The 13,123-nt window shown below is 44.9% G+C and overlaps 1 protein-coding gene and 1 pseudogene across 1 annotated transcript in view; one reads left to right on the top strand and one right to left on the bottom strand.

Annotated features, from left to right (window-relative positions):
* Window positions 1–13,123, top strand: part of ASIC2 (acid sensing ion channel subunit 2) — an 813,868-nt gene that overhangs the window by 476,424 nt on the left and 324,321 nt on the right. The window lies entirely within an intron of this gene.
* LOC118728050 lies at window positions 10,112–11,811 on the bottom strand (annotated as a pseudogene).

The raw sequence follows: 13,123 nt of genomic DNA, 5'->3' as shown, positions 1-13,123 counted from the left end.
CGGAGGCGGAGAATCACTCCTGGCTGACCCTGAGGCAGCCAGGCAAGCAAGAGACTTAGCAGAGACAGAACTGAGTCTTGATCAAAACACTTCAGTAATGGGCCTTGATCAAAAAAGACCCAAACCAACAAAAAAAGCTAAGGTAATGAGGTACTGACAGATTGTTTCATTTGGCCAACCAGAGGAGGTGCGTTCTCTCTCCTCTGATGGGGCAGCAGCCGCAGGGAGTTCCTGCTCCGAGAAGGCTTGGTGGGCAGAACTCCTGAGCTGTCCTAGTTCTTCCTTTTAGCAGGAGAGGGAAGCTCTGAAATTCTACTCTTAAACTTTTTTTTTTTTTACCAAAGGAGCCATTTGGGATTACATTACTTAGACCATAAGAGATCACAGGACTAATTTTGCAGTCCCCTCATTACTGGATAAAGATTTAGAGGCTCAGGGAAAGTCATGTGGCTGACCACTCTTATCCATGGCTGATCAGGATAATGCTTTTATTTTATGCATGTGAGTTTAGTACCAGGCACTGTTCTCCAAGTTCTATGTCAATCTGTTCGAGCCTCCCAATAAACCCATTTTGTGGAGGAGGAGACTGAGGCTCAGAAGGGTTCACTAACATGCCCCCAAATCCCCTAGCCAGGAAGTGATAGAGATAGGATTCAAACTGGGGAAGCCTGGGGGTGGGTTTGATCTCAGAGCCCATTATGGTTTTAGCCGTTGAAATAAAACCTAATTCAGTTTTTTAAATAAAACCTAATTTAGCCTTTTAAAATAAAACCTAATTTAGTCTTTCGTCGATAAAACCTAATTCTTCTGGCTCCCAGGTTAAACATGTGAGAAAGCTCCAAGAAGCAAAACGAGGGGAAAAAACACCTTTCCCTGTGGATCTGGAATGATTTCCTTTAAGCTGACAAAATAAAGCAAGTAGCACAAGGTTTCCTCGCCTTTGCACTGCACCTCCCCAGCTCAGCCCCTCAAGACCTCTTCCCCCTGCTGCACCCCTCTCTTTGTACTCCTCCTCCCTCAGGCCACACCACCTGCTTCTTGCTCCCCAGACTCTCTGTATGGGCAAGGCTGTTCCCTCCATCCAGAGTCCCTTTTGACTCCGTTCCTTACAGAATAATCCCACTTATCCTTGTAGACCCAGCCCTGAAGCTGCCTCAGCTAGGAAGACTTCAGCCATCCTGTCAGGGTCAGGAAGCTCCCGCCTCCTCCCCCATAGCACGTTGTTCCCTATCATAGCATTGTGGGGACTCTTTCCTCCATTATAATTGGTCGTGGAAGGGCAGCGCCTACTGGTTGCAGGCAAGGGCTTTGACACCAATCAGACTGGAGTCTGAAATCTAACCCTGCTGCCCAGGAGATGTGCGGCTTTGGGCAAATTACTTCAGGGTCCGGAACTAGACCGCTGGTTTTGGAGTGAGGCTCGGTCCAGCTCTCTTCCCATCCCCATACATAATCCCAAACCATCCATGCTCCAGCAACCGTTACTGGCAAGCACCAGGCAGACCCCAGGCAGACCCCACCTACCCCACAGTTAAGAGAGAAGGAATCGTCCCGGACAGACACACGTCCACACAATGAAAACCCAGCAGAGAAGGAAGTGAATGCTATCAGAAAGATGTATCTGTAGTCACTACCCAGTGGCTGGCGCAGCCTTGAATTATCACTGAAGGATGAGCTCCGAGGGTTGTCATTACGAGTACATTTTGCAAGCTGGGAAGAGACTGCAAAGGGTAGGGAGAGTGCCTGATGGGAAATAGCAGCATCTGGGGGTCAGGAAGCGGGGAGGGGAGATAGGGTGAAGGAGTCTCGGGGGATGATCTGTTATACAGGCCCCAGGAAGATAATAAGGTGGGGGTGGGAGGAAGCAGAGCATTAATGAAAGACGGAGACCCCGGGGTGGGAAGTGCCGCCAACTTCAGCGAAGCCTGGGAAATCAGCCTGTGAAATGAAAGAGGCAGAGAGGAGCACAGAAATAACCTTGAAGGTAATGGATGAGGCAGAGGAGGAAAATCAATTCAAGGAAAACATATTAAGCACAGAAAAACTAAATGAGAGTTGAAGGCTGGGGGGAGTCGAGATGGTGAGAGCCGCAGGTGGGAGCCTGGAGGCTGGGTTCCTGGTCCAGTCCCACCATGGCCATGCACAAGCTCTGTGGCTCTGGCGGGGCGCCTCACCTCTCTGAGCTGCCGGCTCCTCTTAGAAGCCCCACAGTCAGATACCAGGGTCCGCCTCAGCCCTGCAATTCTGACAGTCTTCGAGAAAGGATTGTACATTAGGCTGATTGGTTTCCTGAGGATAGCCCCGAGCAACTAGACGAAAGTGAGTTTAGGCAGTCCCCCGGATAGTCCCAAGTTATCTGGGTGCTTGTGGGATGTTAGTGAAAGCCCACCGGCTTGAGCTTCACTGCTCCTTTGCCTTCTGGAGGGAATATGAAATTGATGATGAAGGAATCACATAGACATAAGCTAGCAACCATCAAAGAATCAAAGATGCTCTTTGAAAGAAAGGGATGCTATGGCATTTATATCTTAGCACCCTACACACACACACACACACACACACACACACACACACACAAATGGTAATTATGTGAGAAGATAGAGGTGTTAACTAACCCTATTGGGGTAGTCACTGTGCAGTATATAATAATTATACGGAGTGAAGGGAATCAGACCAAAAAAAAAAAATCTTATGCTGTATTATTCCATTATATACACTTTTAGAAAATGCAAACTAAGTTATAGTGCTGGGAAGCAGACCCCTGGTTGTTTAGGTGTGTGTGTAGGAGGGAACCTGTGGGACAGGAATATTTTCCAAAATGTGTGAGATGCTGTGAATTACAAGGGAGCATGAGTCAGCTTTGGGGATGATGGGTATTATCTTGACTGTGACGATGATCTCCCAGGTGTATACATGTTTATATGCATTACATTGTACACTTTAAACATGTGCATATGGTCATAACGCAACTTTACCTATAAAGCTTTCCAAAAAACTCTATGTAACACTTCAATAACTGCCCCAACCTCTTTTGACTCCTGCCTTGAGGCTAGCCAGAATCAGTGTCTGTTATTTTTCAGTGGAATAAGATCCAGCTCCTCACACCTGTGATCACAGGCCTGGCTCTGAGCAATCCTGCCTCACCCACTCACAGGGCTTCTATTGCTTTCCTCTTCCTTAGTGAGCCTCACTCATCTCTCTGTCCTCCCTTCTCCCTAATCCCTTTCACTGTAAGAACGGCTCACTCACTCATGCCTCTAGCCACTGAGTTCCAATCTTCCGACTTCATTTCTGGGAGTCCTCAGACAAATAGTTAAAACAAGCAACACAGTCTGGATGACAGAGCCCCTTGACATCTGGGACCTTTCTGCCATCGGGGATCCATCTGCCACCAGGGACAGACTCTGGCTGCTTTTCTTCAGATGCACTTAGCCTTAGCCTCTCTGGCCCCAGTGGGCTCTCAGAAGTCCTTTCCTGCCATGTGATTGCAGGCAATTACATGTAACCAACACTCCCTGGATCCTGTGCATTTACCCGCCAGGACCTGAAGTCACAGGAGCAGGCTGAGAGAGAGCAGAGATCACCGCTTCTTCTGCAGGTCCTTTAGCCGCAGACACTGAGGTGGGGGAGACAATGAATGTGGCCTTTGTCCTTGGACTTGAAAACCATCACATCCCCCACTGAGAAGGCCTCCTAGGACGTTACAGATGACCTCAGAATTTGGGTCAGGAGTCCACACTGATTCTAACCTCAGCCAGCTGGAAACTTTTTAACTTGGGTGACAGCCTAAGGATTCATGTTTCCTTGCTGGGAATTCCAGGCTCATTGTTACAATTATTTTTTAAAAATATATTTCTATTGATTTCAGAGAGGAAAGAAGATAGAGAGAGAGAGAAATATCAATGATGAGAGAGAATTATTGATTGGCTGCCTCAGACTGGGGATTGAGCCCATAACTCAGACTAGAATCGAACCTGAAATCTTTCAGTCTTCAGGCCAATGCTCTATCCACTGAGCCAAACCAGGTAGGGCCTCAGTGTTAGAATTATTAATAAACTCTCACTCAAATGTCAGTGTTATGTCAACCATTGAGTTATCCTTACTGTTATAGTAAGCTTTACCATGCTCAGAATCTGCATGGAAACAGACTGATTCATAAGATTGAGCCTCACGTGATATCCTCTCTGGCAGGGACACAGTAGCCCTCACACCACCCCTCTCTATGAACCAGACAAACTGAATTCAGTTTGTCTCACAGAGGTGGGTTGTTTTCATCGTGTCCACTCATCCCGTCTTTCTCCGCTCTGTGCTAGAAATGGTCTCTTGCTCTGCCTTCTAAACAAGCGAAAGTACCTAAGAAAATGCTAGATCGCATACTCCCCATGAAAGGTACCTAGGTAATATTCGGTCTGTAAGAAAAATGGATCCCATTAGAAAGTCTACACAGGTGTTCTGTAAATGTCAAAATGAACAGCAGTATGCGCAGTGCTACATGGTGCACAACATGCTTTTCTCGTTCAGTAGATCTGTTTGAACACCAATCCCAAATGACAGAATAGGCCACCTGACTCCCATTTCACAGGGGCTGGTGCCAATGGCTTGCTCTTGGTGTCACTAATGATATGTAGCAGTGCCCTATCTTCTGTGATGCTCTATCCACTGACCATGCCCCAGGCTTGGTCCCCTATCCTCTGATTTTATATGTGATACTCTATCCACATATCAAGGGCTTTAGCCCCTGTAGTTTTAATTTAAAACAGGAGCTCTGGCAGGTTTAGCTCAGTGATTGGAGCATCTGCCCTGGACTGAAGGGTCTCAGGTTCAAAACCAAGCCAAGGGCATGTACCTCAGTTTCAGGTTCAATCCCTGGGTATGGGAGGCAACCAGTCCATGTGTCTTTCTCACATCAATGTTTTTCTCTCCCCACTTCCCACCCTTTCATTCTCTTTAAAAGTCAGTGGAAAAAATATCTTTAGGAGAGAATTTTTTTAAAAAAATCATAGGGATTGGCTAACTTTTTCTGTAAAAGGCAAGCTACTAAATATGTTAGGCCTGTAGGCCATGCAGTCTCGGTTACATCTACTCAATGTGGTCCACATAGCACAAAAGCAGCTATAGATATTCTGGAAACAAATGGGTGTGGCTGAATACCAATAAAACTTTGTTTACAAAAATGGATGACAAACTGAATTCAGACTGGATGTTATATTGTAATTTACCAATCCCTGCTTTAAGGTATCAAGGCCAAATTTTTATGTGAAACTTAGAGCTGAGCTAGAGGTCATGCCTCTAGACCTGGCTGACACTGAAGTGCAGGCCATCTCCTCTTCCCAGGAGTATGGGATCTCCTACCATCCTACCTTCCTTGTGGCAGAGCCAGTGCACTCACATCCCCACCCTGACAGCTGCCCATTCCCCAGAGGACTAGACATTCAAACCAGGTGCTTGGGAGGAAATACTCACGGAGACAGTGGCTGCTAGGTTGGTGACATTGAGGGATGGGAAGGTGGGCTTTTAATTGTTTTAATTTACCTTTTTCCCATGGACTGTACATTTATTCTCGCATCCACCGCTAGTCCCTACCTCACACCCGCTCACTCTCTCCACTCCCTCTGATCTCCAACCACCTCTCAGCCTCTCCATTGCCCAGATCCTCTTCCCAGGCAACATTGCTAGTCTGACTTTTACAAATGCAGCTTATACCCTTTGGATTCCAAATGACCAACAGCGCCTTTAAAACAAGAAGACAGGTCACAAGCCCCAGCATTTTAATAAGATGAAAGGAATGCAGAAGGTGAAAAAATCTTCCCTACAAAAAACAAATATAAAACCAGACAAAATTGTCAAAAAAAAAAAAACACCAAAAACCAGTCATTTTAAGGCTCTGGAAATTGGCCAAAGGCAAACAACAAAATGAGAATTGCTTATTTGTGAGGATCTTTGGAGCTTCAGGTCAGAATAACTTGAGTCTAGGGCATCCTTGCTTGACAGGAAACCATCAGCCTCACAGCCAGCAGGCCTGACTTTACTGGCTTCATTAAGAGAGGAGAGCAGAGCCTGTGCCTCCTGTGCATGGGGAACCTGCAGTTCTCTTGGCCTCAGGTTGAGATCCTCATGAGGTGAGCCAAAACCAGAGAACTAGCCAGAAATTTAATAGAGAGATCCTGGAAATGAATGACTCTAGGGGGGTGAAGAGAGTGGTAAGCTCTCCATGCAAACATGCCTGGCCTGGCTGTTCAGACATGCAGAGACCTCAGGGCACCTGGTAGAACATAAAAGTCATGGCAGATGGGAAGACTGAACTTTGATTGCTCACCCCAGCCCACACACAGGTTCACCCACAGAGCGTGGAAGCCCTGTTGGCTAGAGGTGATTGAGCATAAGCTCCTCTCAGTCATTGGCTGTTCACTTGGTAGAAATTGGTGCAGGCCTTTGGAAGCTGAACCAAAACATAAAAATAAGAAAACTTTAAGAAACAGAGCAGAGATGTAAACAGCTACACAGCACAGAAGGACAGATTCTGCAGATTATGTTCAAGCAAATGAGCAGATGATCAGAACTGACTCAAGACAGTGGAAAATCTGAATAGGCCTCTAACAAGCAAAGGAATTGAATCAGAAATCTCACTCCTTCACTCCCCACACAAGCAAAGCTCAGATGAGTTTTATCACTTTTTAAAAGAACAAATAAGACCCATCCTCAAAAAACTCCTGTAAGAAATAGAGGAGGAGGGAACACTTCCCAACTCAACAGGTAACACCAGTATGAAACTGAAGACAAAGACATCACAAGAAAGAAGACCTCCAGATCAATATTTCTTACACACATAGATGCAAAATTTCTTACATATTAGCAAACTGTCTGAATCAATATAGAAAAAGGATTTTACACCCTGACCAAGTGGGATAGATTTAATACCTAAAAATCAATTTGTGTAATATACCATATTAATAGAATAAAGAGCAAAAGCCACATAATCAAAATAGGTGTGGAAAAAAAATTACTGCACAAAGTCCAACATCCATTCATGATAAATTTTTTCCAACAAACTAAAAATAGTAGGAAATTCCCCCAGTTGGATTAAAAACATACAGTGTGTGTAACATTTACTGATGAAAGACTGTTTTCCCCTGAAGATGAGGAAAAAGGCAAAAATGCTACGTCTTTTAAAATATATGTGTTTTTTTTTTATTGATTTCAGAGATGAAGGGAGAGGGGGAGAGAGAGGTAGAAAGATCAATGATGAGAGAGAATAATTGATTGGCTGTTTCCTGCATGCCCCCTAATGGGGATCAAGCTGCCACCGCAGCATGTGCCCTGACTGGGAATCAAACCAGTGACCTCTTGGTTCATATGTCAACACTCAACCACTGAGCCACACCAGCCAGGCAAGGATGACAACTCTTACCAGTCCTATTCAACATTATATGGGGAGTTTTTATCAGTGCAATTAGGTAAAAGAAAAAATAAGTCAATGGTAACATGGATAGGAAAGGAAGAAGTAGAACTGTTTCATTCTTTTATAAGATGATCCTTTATGTGGAAAAGTCTCTGGAACCTATCAAAAAAAAAAAAACTACTACAACTAACAAACAGATTGCAAAGGTGCAAGATACAGTATCAGTATTTCAAAATCAATTGTAAATTCACATGCTAGCAATAAACAATCTGAAAGTGAAATTAGGGGAAATAATTCCATTTACAATGGTATCAAAAAGAATAAATATTTAAGAATAAATTTAACAAAAAGAGTGCAAACCCAATTGCTGAAAACTATAAAACATTGCTGAGAGAAATGAAAAAGTATCCAAATAAATGGAGAAATAGTTCATGTTCACGGGTCGGAGGACTCAATTTTCTTTCCAAATTGATCTAGACAGTCAACTCAATCCCCCTGAAAATCCCACCAGACATTTGTAGAAAACTGACAAGCTGATTATAAATTTATATGGAAATGCAAAGGATCTAAAATCACCAAAACTGTTTTGTAAAAGAGCAGTTTGGAAGACATAAAAGACCCAATTTCAAAACCTACTATAAAGCTACAGAATTCAAGAAATTCTGTACTGGCATAAGAATAGACATACAGATCAATGGAACAGAACTGAGGGTCCAAAAATAAATCTTTGCATTCATGTTCATTTAATTTTTGACAAAGGTGCCAAGTCAACTCAGTGGGAGAAGGATGATCTGTTCAACCAATAATGCTCGGACCCCTAAGATATCAGTACACACATTCACACATAAATACCCTTACTCACATTATACACAAAAGTAACGCAAAGTAGGTCATAGACTAAATGTGAAAGTGAAATCTATAAAGCATTTTTACAGGAGAAAAATCTTTCTGACTTTGTATTAGGCAAAACTTTGTAGCTATGACTCCAAAAATATAGTCCATAAGTGAAAAAAAATTGATACATTAAATCTTATCTAAATAAAAAATGTTTTTCAACAGACATCATGAAGAAAATGAAAAGGTAAGCTGCAAGTAGGGGAGACTATTTGTAAGTGATATAAATATTGCAAGTAATATAAATATTTGCAAATAATTTAAAGGACTTGTATCAAGAAGATGTAAATAACTCATAACTCAATTATAAGAATATAAACAACCCATTTATTTTAAATGAGCACAAGATTTAAATATAGATTTCCCTGAAGAAACTACATGAATGATGAATAAGCTCATGAAAAGATACTCCATGCCATTAGCCTTAGGGAAACGCAAATGGAAACCACAATGAGATACCAATACATACCTACTAAAATGGTTTTTTATCAGAGACTGGCAATAGTTGGTGTTAGTGATTCTGTAAAGAAACTGCGACCCTCCTTCATTGCTGGTGGGAATGTGAAGTGGTACTGCCACATGAGAAACAGTTTGGCAATACTTTCAAGGGTTAAACATAGAATTCCCATGTGACCCAGCAATTCCTATGTGTCTGCCCAAGAGAATAAGAGCATATGTTCACACACAGACTTGTATGCAGATGTTTATAGAAGCATTACTCATAATAGTCAAAATGTGGAAACAATCCAGTTGCTCATTGTTTTTTAGTTCTTTTCTAGTGAGTTGCCATTATTGTAGATTTAAGAGCCTTATAAATTTTCCTTTTTTAATTTTTTTATTCTCTTCACCCATTTCTCCCCTACCCACCCCGCAACCTCCCACCCCTCCCCACCTCTGAAAATGACCAATCTGTTCTCTGTATCTAGTTACCTGTTTGTTTGTTTGTTTTTATTGTTGTTGTTGTTTCTGTGTTTTGTTTTTAGATTCTGCATGTAGGAGAGATCATATGGTATTTGTCTTTCTCTAGTTCCCTGGAGGTATATCCATGTTGTTGCAAATGGCAAGATTTAATTCTTCTTTTACGGCTGAATAATATTTGTGTGTATGTGTATCACAATTTCTTTATCCTTTCACCCATCAATAGACACTTAGTCTGTGTCCATGTCATGGTTATTGTAAATAATGTAACATTGAACATGGGGGTGCATATATTTATTGGAGTTAATATTTTTGTTTTATTATAGATAAACTAGAGGCCAGGTGCATAAAATTTGTGCATGGGTGGGAGGGCTGTCCATCAGCCCAGCCTCTTGCAATCCAGGACTGCTGGCTCAAACTGCTTGCCTGCCTGCCTGATCACCTCTAAAACTCAAGCTTCTTCTTTTTTATTTTTAATATTTATATTTCTCCTTTATTTTTTATTTTAAAAGTCAAGCTTCTTGAGAACATGAGGCATTTAACATTATTCCATATTCCTTATAAAGAGCTAAGCATGGTAAACACAGCAAATACTTAATACTTATTGGCTTCTATACAAATACTTTCCAACCAGGTTTTAATAGGCAGTCTCCAAAAACTTGAACTGGAAAACCTAAAAGGAGAGTGCTCAAATTTCAGGCATCAGGTGCAATTAGCAGGATTTCTATCCCAATTAAACTCTAATTCTTAGCTCTCGATGGTCTGGACAAACTGCCCTTCACTGTCCCCAAAGTTTCACTATCCCATTTTCCTTTCTTTCTTTCTTTCTTTTTTCTTCTTCTTTTTTTTTTGAGTTCAATGTTTTATAACTACATCAGTATCAATGTACCATACAAAACCTTTCTGCCAGCCTGGCTAGGCAGGCAGGAGGGGGGCCATGGCAGCATAGAAAACCGGGGTTCTTGTTTCAAAAGAGGATAAAATGGGCTTACAGTTAAGGAAACAAAATCAGAACCAAACATGATCAAGGAGAAGCCTTGAAACAGCATCAAGAGGAGGTGCTGTGGGCAGCAGTGCATCTAGGCTGGCCCAGCAGTACCTGCAGCAGCCCCGGTTCCTGGGCAGCCTGGGGTCAGATAGGGCCCAGCTCTTGAGGTTATTTTCAATAATTTTACCTTTGGGGGAGGAGGGCTTCTGGGCAGCAGCTCCATGTGGGGGTAACCGGAGCGGGTTTCACTTCTGGGTTTGGAGGGGAAGTTGCCTCTGTGGGGCTGACCTGGCAGGACCCGCCCAGCCCCATATGTCACAGCTGAGGTTTTTGGAAGTGGCCCAGTGATTCTTTCCTGCCTTCTTCCTGCCCTGACCCCAGGTCTGTGGCTTAAAAATCAGGGCACCAGGCTGGGGCTGAGCATCCCAGGGGCCTTTGTAAACATGGCAGATACAGGCAGGGGGAGCTTGGGGGAACTAAGGAGCTGGTGGGGGCAGCCAGGGCCTGGGGAGGGGGTAAGGGGTGGAGGAGGTATGCTCCTCTAACAAAGACTTAGAGGTACAGAGACTAAGAGACAGAGAGGTCAGAGATGGGGATAGAAAGAGTAACAGGAAGAGAGAGACTCAGAGAAAGCAAGAGAGAGATTGAGACAGAAAGATTCACAAAGAGAGACAGACAGAAAGGTGGAGTCCTGCTCTGTATGAGTCAGCAGCTGGGGGTGGGGAGGCTGGGCTTCCACGGGATGTGGCAGTGTGACAGTAAGTGCACCGTTGTGTTGTTGCACGAGGGAGGTGTGCTCCTTCAGAGACCCGTACAGCTTGTAAGATTCCGCAAAACCCAACCCAGTGGCCGAGTGGTAGGTGACACAGTGCTTGGTATCACCGTCCACCACCACAGAGCAGGCATAGCAGCCCCGCTGGCTGCTCTCAGGGGTGAGGAAGGCACTATCCCTCTTGCTGTTCAGCATTTCCTCAGCCTTCGTGCGGCTGATCTTGCCCACATACCAGGTTTGCTCCTCATGATGGGGGAGGTCATCCTCATCCCCCATCAGTGCATACTGGTCTTCAGGCTCATTTTTTATTCCCAACCACTCTTTGGTTTTCTTCTGCCTTTCTGGGTGAGCCACACCAGGCACTGGTCTCGGATCTTGTGCAGCTGCCTGAGGTCTGGCTTCAGGCTATTCATGCGATGATCTGATCTTTGTTGTCCAAGGCCCGTGTCTTCAGCTCCTGATCCAGCTTCATGCGGCTCTCATGGATCTCAGCGATGGGAGACGTGAGCGGTTCTGAGTTCAGCAGGATCCTCTGCATCTCCTTTTCATTGCCTTCACACGGAAGCGCTCAAGATACTCTTTGCTGCACTTCTCTAGAGTCTGGCCCTGCTCTTCGAAGCTCTTGATGGTTTCATGGAAGGCTTCGATGGTGGTGCGCTACATTTGCAGTTCCTGGGAGGTGTGTGTGCACTCCTCGTAGAGCTGGTCGAACTCATGGCTCTTATCCTCTGATTCTAACCAAGGTAACAAACAAATAACCTCCCTCCAGAAGTCACGTCCAAATACTGTGATACCGAGGCCTATAGGGCTGGCTATGGACATGCGCAGTAACAGGCTCATGTTCTGGCCTAGGCGGCCAGATGGCCTCCACAATCCCACAATCCTCTGGCTGCACACTTCCTCCGGTGTTTCTAGCTCCTCCGCAGGTGGTGTTTCCTTCAGTCCCGCTGCAACGTGCAGAACCTCTAGTTCGGGAGGATTTTTCTGTTTTGGCGTGGACAGCTGTTTGCTATTTGGAATCAGTGAAGTTTCAGGAGCCCTGCCGCTCCATGAGCATGTCGGTCCCAAGCGCACTCAGGAGACAACCGCGCATTCAGTTCTGGTCCTGGTTCGTGATGAGAAGGTACTGTGCTGAGCCGTTTTCCAATTGGATCTTCCTCTTCCTTCCCCAGCACATTCCAGACCTACTCCGGCCCACCACCCAACCCCGCAGACCCTTAAGGCCTTCCCCCCTATGTCTGGTTTTCCCTCTTCAAACTCGCACCCTATCATATTGCCTAGGGGCACCCCTAATCGCTCCCTGGTGGGTGGGGCCAGCCTGGGCGAGGGGCCATGGGGTTTTGGTCTTCGTGGACATGGGCTTTTGAAATATACACTAGCGGCTCAGTGCACAAATTCGTGCATGGGTGGGGTCCCTCTGGGTGGCCTGCAGGGATCAGGCAGAAACCAGCACTCCAAGGCCGCCTGCAGCTCCTACCTGCCATTTCGCTCATCCCGGCCTCACTGTGCCTGCCGCAGGCTCCGGGGGAACTCATGCTGCCACAGCAGTGCTCGCCAGCCATGAGCCTTGTGCCTGGCACCCTCCCAAGGGGAGTGTCCTATGGGATTGGGCTGAAACCGGCTCTCTGACAGCCTCTGAGGGGTCCCAGATTGTGAGAGGGCACAGGCCAGCCTGATGAATCCCACCAATGCAGGGGTCAGGCCAGGGAGAGACCCAGGGAGGGCTCCAGGGTGTGTCAGGCCCATCTTGCTCAGTCCCAATCGGTTGGAGTATCTACCCCCTGGTGGTCAGTGCACGTCATAGTAACTGGTTGGTCAGTTGACTGCCCCCAGCTGGTAAGTGCACATAATAGCAAGTGGTTGAGCAGCCTTAGCATATTACAATTTGATTGGTTGTTCTGCTGTTTGGTCTATTTGTATATTACCCTTTTATTATATAGGATAGAAGATACCCAGAAGTGTAATTGCTGAATCATATGCAAGTTCTAGTTTTAATTTTTTGAGGTATCTTTACATATGTGGGTGCACCAATTTATAGTCCCACCAACAATATATGAGAGTTCCCTTTTCTCCACATTCCTGCCAACACTTATTATTTCTTACCTTTTTTATAATAACCATTCTAACGGGTGTGAATTGATATCTGATTATG

Source organism: Pipistrellus kuhlii, unplaced genomic scaffold (assembly GCF_014108245.1).
Source record: "Pipistrellus kuhlii isolate mPipKuh1 unplaced genomic scaffold, mPipKuh1.p scaffold_m20_p_28, whole genome shotgun sequence".
Taxonomy (NCBI): domain Eukaryota; kingdom Metazoa; phylum Chordata; class Mammalia; order Chiroptera; family Vespertilionidae; genus Pipistrellus; species Pipistrellus kuhlii.
This window is presented reverse-complemented; position numbering and strand designations above follow the sequence as displayed.